The following is an 8,410-nucleotide window of genomic DNA, read 5'->3' as shown; positions in this document are numbered from 1 at the left end:
CTGAGAAGAGGATTACACAACTCGGAGACTTTTTTTTTTACCTTACCTGATGCAGTAAATCATTTGTTTTTAATCCTGCTTCATTAACAGGGACCATTATTAAAGTTATTCCCGATGATTATCTACTTGATCGGTGACATCCCTGTATGTTATGAGTACAGTACAAATAACGAAATAGTCCAAGGAAGATGTGCCGTGTTAAATATAATTCAAAGGTTCTTCTGGTTTTGTTAACCTTCCATTTTTAATATCCTATCTATGTATTCCATGGGCGTTCAGAATAAAAAAATAAATCGGTCAGAGAGACATACTAATGTTAAAATAACATCTTCTCTAATATAATCCCGTGTTAAGGTTCAGACGTTTTACTAAAGGTAATGAAAACTAAAACTGTAGGCAAGAGGAAGGAATCCCAACAATGGTTTTATAATGAAGTCAGAAAGGCAATTAAAGGTTTATTCCAGAAAACCAAATCTCTGTCTATCTGTTCTATCAGCCTGCATTCTGTAGTAAAATGTCCTCTAACAATATTTTAGTATCTTCCTGCATAAGTTAAAAAAAACCCTCAGTATTAGGAATTTTTAGACAGCAACCTATACAAACTTACCAGATTTAGAGTGGTCTTGTAGTTAACTACATGTCTTAAGACTGAGAGAGGAAACTGCAGTGTCCAGTAAAAAGGTAAACTCACTGCACTTAAAATAAAAGGAGAAAATTCTACACATAAGCTGGGGCTCAAATATAAAATGAATTGTATATAAAAAAAGTTTTACTAAATATATGAAAATGCATGGTTATAGTGAACATTGTAGTAAGATAGTTCTGCCATCCCCACAACTCTAGAATCCCAGGTTCAAATACCATCATAGGCACTGCTGGCATAGACATTGCACATCTTCTCAGCATCAAATTAAAGGAACACTTTTTAATCAGAATATAAAATCATTTCAATGAAACTTCTGTGTTATTGATCTGGTCAGTTAAGTAGCAGAGGGGGTTGTTAATCAGTTTCAGCTGTTTTGGTGTTAATGAAATTAACAACAGGTGCACTAGAGGGGCAACAATGAGACGACCCCCAAAACAAGAATAGTTTAACAGGTGGAGGCCACGGACATTTTTTCCTCCTCATCTTTTCTGACTGTTTTTTCACTGGTTTTACATTTGGCTACGGTCAGTGTCACTACTGGTAGCATGAGGCAATACCTGGACCCTACAGAGGTTGCACAGGTAGTCCAACTTCTCCAGGATGGCACATCAATACATACCATTGCCAGAAGGTTTGCTCTGTCTCCCAGCACAGTCTCAAGGGCACGGAGGAGTTTCCAGGAGACAGGCAGTTACTCGAGGAGAGCTGCACAGGTCCATAGAAGGTCCTTCACTCATCAGCAGGAGTGGTATCTGCTCCTTTGGGCAAGGAGGAGCAGGATGAGCACTGCCAGAGCCCTACAAAATGACCTCCAGCAGGCCACTGGTGTGAATGTCTCTGACCAAACAATCAGAAACAGACTTCAGAAGGGTGGCCTGAGGGCCCAAATTCCTTTAGTGGGCCCTGTGCTCACTGCCTGGCACCGTGGAGCTTGATTGGCATTTGCCATAGAATACCAGAATTGGCAGGTCCACCACTGGCACTCTGTGCTTTTCACCGATGAGGGCAGATTCACCCTGAGCACATGTGACAGACGTGAAAGGGTCTGGTAAATCCATTGAGAATGTTATGCCACCAGTAACTTCATTCAGCATGACCGGTTTGTTGGTGTGTCAGTGATGGTCTGGGGAGGCATGTCCATGGAGGGACGCACAGACTTCTACAGGCTTTACTTCCATTAGGTATTGGGATGAAACCTCTACAGGCTAGACAACGACACCTTGACTGCCATTAGGTATTGAGTTGAAATCCTTGGACGCATTGTCAGACCCTATGCTGGTGCAGTGGGTCCTGGGTTCCTCCTGGTGCATGACAATGTCCGGCCTCTTGTGGCGGGAGTTTGCAGGCAGTTCTTGGAGGATGAAGGAATTGATGCCATTGACTGGCCCCCACACTTGCCTGACCTAAATCCAATAGAACACCTCTAGGACATTATGTTTTGGTCCATCCAACGCTGCCAAGTTGCACTTCAAACTGTCCAGGAGCTCAGTGATACCCTGGTCCAGATCTGGGAGGAGATCCCCCAGAACACCATTCATCGTCTCATTAGGAGCATGCCCCAATGTTGTCAGGCATGCATACAAAGCACTTGGGGGCCATACAAACTACCGAATATGATTTTGAGTTACTGCAATGAAATTTTGACAAAAATGGACTAACTAGCCGCATCATTTTTTCACTTTGATTTTCTGAGTGTCTTTGAATTCAGCCCTATGTAGGTTCATAATTTTCATTTCCATCAAACAATGTGGCATCCTTTCATTCCTAACACATTACCCAGTCCATATCAGTACTGATATCCAGCAGGATTATATTTTTCCCATTGAGATCTGATGTGCTTATCAAAGTGTTCCTTTAATTTTTTTGAGCAGTTTATATACCATACACAAACGATCTAATCAAAAGATAATGATACAATGCCTAGACCTTCCATGCAGTGCACATTAAGTCTAGGACACAAAGGTTTCTGTTGGGATTTAAATCCAAGCTGGACTGTAACTTTAGATTCTCCAAAGCAAATGACTTATTCTATTGAGTTGAAGGAGCATTTCTTTTGGTATAGTGTTAATAGTTATACAAAGTCTCACAGAGCTTATAAAAATGGTTCACCAAAAGAAATGGTTTTTGGCACAAGAATCAACAAAGGTATGCTTAAAAATATTGTTTTTTAATGGCATTTAATGGTTCTTCACTGGGTTGTGTGGTTCCTTGTAGAACTATTGCTTGACAAAGAACCATTTCATTCTAGAAGTGTTTTTAGCATATTCAGTTGGTTCTTTGTGTTTTGAAAAACTTCCTAATATGTAGAAAACCCTGAAATCTTTAATGTGTGGTAGGCTACCTAGCAGGACACTAAAAGATTAACAAAACCTGGATTTACTCTGTGGTGTTGCATGCAGCAAAAGTCCATTTAAAATCAGGACCCATTTAGATTTCACAAATCTGTTACCATCTATTATTGGCTATTTACTGTATGGAGGCAGTTATGGATCTAAATTAATAAAGGGTCTATCTGGAATCTTCATGTGGATGGGTCTTTTAATAACCAAAAAATGGTTCTCCTATGGCATCACTCTGAAGAACTACTGTGGCACCTTCATTTTTAAGAATGGGGGACTGACTCATTGAAGAGATCAAAAGTAGTTAATTGTCGTGCTGCATGAAAAGGCTGGGTGTCCATATGCTGTACTTTTAATAGTTTTGTTTGATTCTGTGCTATGGAGCTCTATTCATTAGGTCACCTGGAACCTCCAGGGTTCTTAATCTGGTCTTGCTGAAAGCATTTGGAAAATGGTATCCAACTCTAAGTAGGGCATGAGCACAGTACTTTAAATCAGCATTGACAAATTGTACCACAATTAAAACAGGACAGGTTTATGGCAATGAAAACATTGCAATAGCACAATATAATTGCATAATTTTAGAACAGTTGCATAAAAAAATAAAAAAGCAAAAATATACTTACCCTTTACACTCACAGCTAAGTAAATTTAAATTTTTAGTTTGTGTTAAATTTTAAAAAGCAGAAATGTGCTTACTTATGTAAAAAGTTCATTTTTTTTGTAATATTTTGAGACTTTGGCCTCACTGGGGCCCAAGTAGTAGTAGTAGTAGTAGTAGTAGTAGTTAATGCTGCAGCCTTACAGCCCTAGAACCATGCTTTTGATTCCCATCTTGCCCTTCATCTCTGTATAGTTTACATGTCCTTTCCTCTGAGAGTTCCTGTTTTATTCCTCATCCAAAAGATATGCATTTAGCTTGACTGACATTTCTGAATTGGCCCCTTACAATTGTGCCCTGTGACTTACTGGTATCACATGAAATGTTGGCTCCTGCCAAACACCCAGTGCTGCTAGGATGACACTTGGTCTCCAGTGACTAAATTAACCAGCCTGTGTGAGTGCAGTCATATGTGTGAAAGAACTACATGATACTGGCACTTTGTCAAGGTTACTTTCTGCTTTGCATCTAATGCTGCTGGCCTGGATTCTAAAGGCAATTTAAGGTATAAAATTAGACTAAGAAACCGAATGATAAAACTGAGAAAATTAATACATGGATTAATAAGTAAGTGTATATATAATGAGATAATTTTTAATATAGCATTTAGCTCCAGTTTTCCACCTGCCTATTTTGTTTTCTCTGTGTGGAGATTCTTACAAAAGCCTATTCTTGCCACTCACAAATATGCATTGTTTTGTAAATGTATGGCATTATCTCACAATAATTATTGGGTTATTTCTTAAAAATATTGCCTGCTGTTGTAATTATCATCTGATATGCATGTTCTAGAGATGGCTACTAACTTACAAGGGATGTAGCTTGCTATCAAGTGATAAGAACTTTAAAAAGTTATAGGTATGCATTTAGTTTTAATCAGGTTAAAGCTTAGCAAGTTGGGTACAGATGTTTTAACACTGGCAGAGTTGTAGTGCAGAGCATTCATTCCTGCCTTGTAGTGTCAGGGTCTGTATAGGTTTGCATGTTCGCCCCAATTTGTAGGTTGACTGATATCAGTGAGTGTGCTTAACTGTGTATGGATACCTGTTTTAACACTGAATACTGGAAATATGTCACTAATACTTCTCAATTAAGAAAATACTTTTAATATTCCATGTGGTGTGAAATAAATAGCATCCATCCCGTTTTTCATCCACAACCCAAGCCAGTGGTATAAACATTGTGTATTGCACAACTAGATCACGTCTGTGCCAAAATACATGTAACTATTTGCAAATAACTGGATTAAAACTAAACAAAAAGTTTATTTAAAAGTTTCTGTTTCTGGACAGCATGAAGGACACTCTTTTGTGATTGGCTGTGTGGTTGTGTCCTGCGAAAGACATATCATCTGCCACAGCTGTTTCCCACCTTGGACTTGGTGTTACTGTGATAATTACTGGCTCCCTGTTATTCTAAATGGAGTAGATTCAATTTCCCCATCAGCATAAGCAGGGCTAAACGTATACCTAAAAGTTTCTATTCAGTTCTTGTCACTTGATTGTACATTATGGACGTGCTTAACCTCTTCCTCACTAGCTGTCACCAAATACCTACGGCAAAAAATGACTTTTGTGAAATTTTTTTTGAGTGGTGGAAATAAGCTTCTGTAGTTTCTAATTTTCTCTTTGATTTCAACTGACTTTTTCCTATAATCCACTACATCATTGTTTGACAACTGAGTTGATCTTCTGTGGACATATACAGTTGTTAATGTGCATTTGGATCAGGTGCTGGTTGATTATTTTGTATTTATTATACTGTATCTGTATGTATAAAGCATAATGCAATTATGCACAGCTTTGTTTTTCAAGCCTCATGCTTGACATTTGACACACGGGAATACTGTATATGTCCATGACTCAGGTTTTTAACATGTAATTTCACCCCATTCACAGGCAGAAAGTGTGACTTGTAGTCAGAACAAGTGGCAAGAAATACTACAATGTCATCTGTCAACAGAAAAACAGTACAAGCGTGCTAGACTTTCAACCAAGCATTTCTCTCACTATTTTTGTCACAGCTGCAGTCTTAAAAGGTGGCACCACATTTCCACTACAGAGTTATTTATTGTAATTTTTGGTTCTTTTTACTAGAAGAATTAACTTTAAAAAAGAGTGCATATAATCACAGTGGGATGTGGATTCTGTTCAAAATTCAATCAATGTTAAGAAATGTGATTGTTTCTGGTCAAATCAGAATTTTATAGTTTGTTTGGGTTTCTGTCCATGATGCTATAGATTAGATTTCCACTATTTCTGCTTGAGATACAGACCTTCCATTACACCTCAGTCCTCTTACTGTGAATTGTTCAAACGACAGCACTGAAGAGACATTTCAAACACACTTAGGATAATCTGTTTAATTAGGCAGAATTCAGTTCAGAGGGGAGGGGGAGTTCAAGTGTGCACCTCACTGAACCTTTAGCTTTCACAAGAGGTGTAGGCAACTATGCTGTGTTACCACTAAATAGAAGGTGACCATGCAACAACTCACACTCTCTGTCCATGTTCATCAGTCAAATGCTGCAAGTGAATAGTTGTTCAGTTTTAATCAGCTAATTCCGGTTGCACTTGATAAAAAGACACAGAGAAGAGCTAAAGACAGATTACATTCCACATGCTCTTGTTGTCCTCATCATAATGTCAATGCACATCTTGGCTGGTCCAGTACAAAACCCATAGAACAAATTCAGGCTAAAATGTATTATATCAGTATACCTATATTTCCTTGAACATAAATTTTGCCCTCCTTTCCTTCAGGCCTGAAAATTTCTCAGTTACTTTCTGTCAAAAGTCATTTCACTAAGCCTGCCAAAAAAATGTGGGCGGGGCGTATCTCTTTTTTCACAATTGTATTATTAGTAACAAATTAACTAATAATAAAGGGTATAACTTGGTTAACTAATGTACAGTGATAAGCTCTTAGGTGGAAGAATGGCACAACACTTTTGGTTCATCATGCACCACCATAACCTCCCAGATCTAAGTGAGAGTGGGCCTGATATTCAGGAGGCAGTAGGAAATTGGGATGATTGAGGATTATGAATCTCCAGAATGTTTTTTTTTATTAGGAGATAATTCACATTTCAGGGTGTATTGTTTTTATATGCTTGTTAAATAAGTTGTTCATTTATTGCTTATTTGCTCCATTATAACTTTTTTTGCAGATATGATAAGGACAAATCTAGTTATACTGCATATAATGTTGGCTCTTCTTCAGAGAGAAGTAAAAAGGAGGGAAATCCAACAAAGTAATAACTGATAACACTAAATGCCCATAATGAACTAACCTGGGAGGTACTCAACATTTTGAACCTCAGCTTTCAGACTCTTGGCAAGTGGTGTGTGCACCCAGCATTTGTCAGAGTTTGTCCGTTAAGCAACTTTGATGCTAATACTCCGGGCTAGGCTATCTGGGCATTCCACATGCTCTTGTTGTCCTCATCATAATGTCAATGCACATCTTGGCTGGTCCAGTACAAAACCCATAGAACAAATTCAGGCTAAAATGTATTATATCAGTATACCTATATTTCCTTGAACATAAATTTTGCCCTCCTTTCCTTCAGGCCTGAAAATTTCTCAGTTACTTTCTGTCAAAAGTCATTTCACTAAGCCTGCCAAAAAAATTAGTTTCATACTATTGCCTAGAGCTGTGTTCTACAACCTATTTTTTCTGTGATGGCACACTTTTTGTAACCAAAATCATCCCATGGCACACCACTATTTTACTAACCACAAGCACATTACATCTCATACATGTGTTCAACTTAGTGAGTACTTTTGTGGCATCTCCAAGCTGCTTCACTTCCTTGCCTGCCCCTTTCTGCCTCTCAGCAATTCATATGCCCACTATCCACCAGCCCTGTGAGGCTTGCTGGTGAACACACACCCAGAGCAGATGGACTCTAGCAACCAGGAAATACGTCTTGTCTCTCTTGGGTCACAAAGTGGCACAGATACATTCAGGAGATTCTAGAGACAAAAACTTTATTCAAACACTTCAAACAAACATAAGTCTCTTTCAGGAGTGAACCGGGCTCCGTGTGTACCCAGAAGACACAGCTCTGTTTCTCAATTAAAAGAATAGAAGATCTTCCTCTTCATAGGGGCACACCTCAGGAGTGGGAGCCCCAACAGGAGCAGAGGGGACAAGAAAACCTCTCCAACTATTAAGCATGAGGGTGGATCGATCTTGCTTTGGGCTTGTGTTGCAGCCAGTTGCACAGGGAACATGTCGAGAATGAATTCCAATAAATACCAGCAAATTCTGAAATCAAATATCACACCATCTGTAAAAAGCTGAAGTATAAAAGAGGATGGGTCTTACAACAAGATAATTATTTGAAACACACCTCAAAATCTAGAATGGAATACCTCAAGAGGTGCAAGCTGACAGTTTTGTCATAGAGCTCATAGTCCTATGACCTAAACATCATTGAAAATCTGTGGATAGATCTCAGAAGAGCAATGCATGCAAAACGGACCAGGAATCTTGCAGAATTAGAAGCCTTTTTGCAAGGACGAATGGGCGAAAATACCGCAAGTAAGAATTGAAAGACTTTTGTGCTGGCTACAAAAAGTGTTTACAAATTGTGATACTTGCCAAAGGGGGTGTTACTAAGTACTGACCATGTTCAGTGCCTAAATTTTTGCTTCAGGCCATTTTCATTTTTTTGATATTTTGTACCTGTGAATGATGGAAATAAAAATGTTAAAGAAATATGTCATCTTTAACTTTTATGCCTTTATGATCAGTCCA

The sequence above is a fragment of the Erpetoichthys calabaricus genome, chromosome 2 (assembly GCF_900747795.2).
Source record: "Erpetoichthys calabaricus chromosome 2, fErpCal1.3, whole genome shotgun sequence".
NCBI lineage: Eukaryota > Metazoa > Chordata > Cladistia > Polypteriformes > Polypteridae > Erpetoichthys > Erpetoichthys calabaricus.
Note: the sequence above shows the minus strand (reverse complement) of the source record.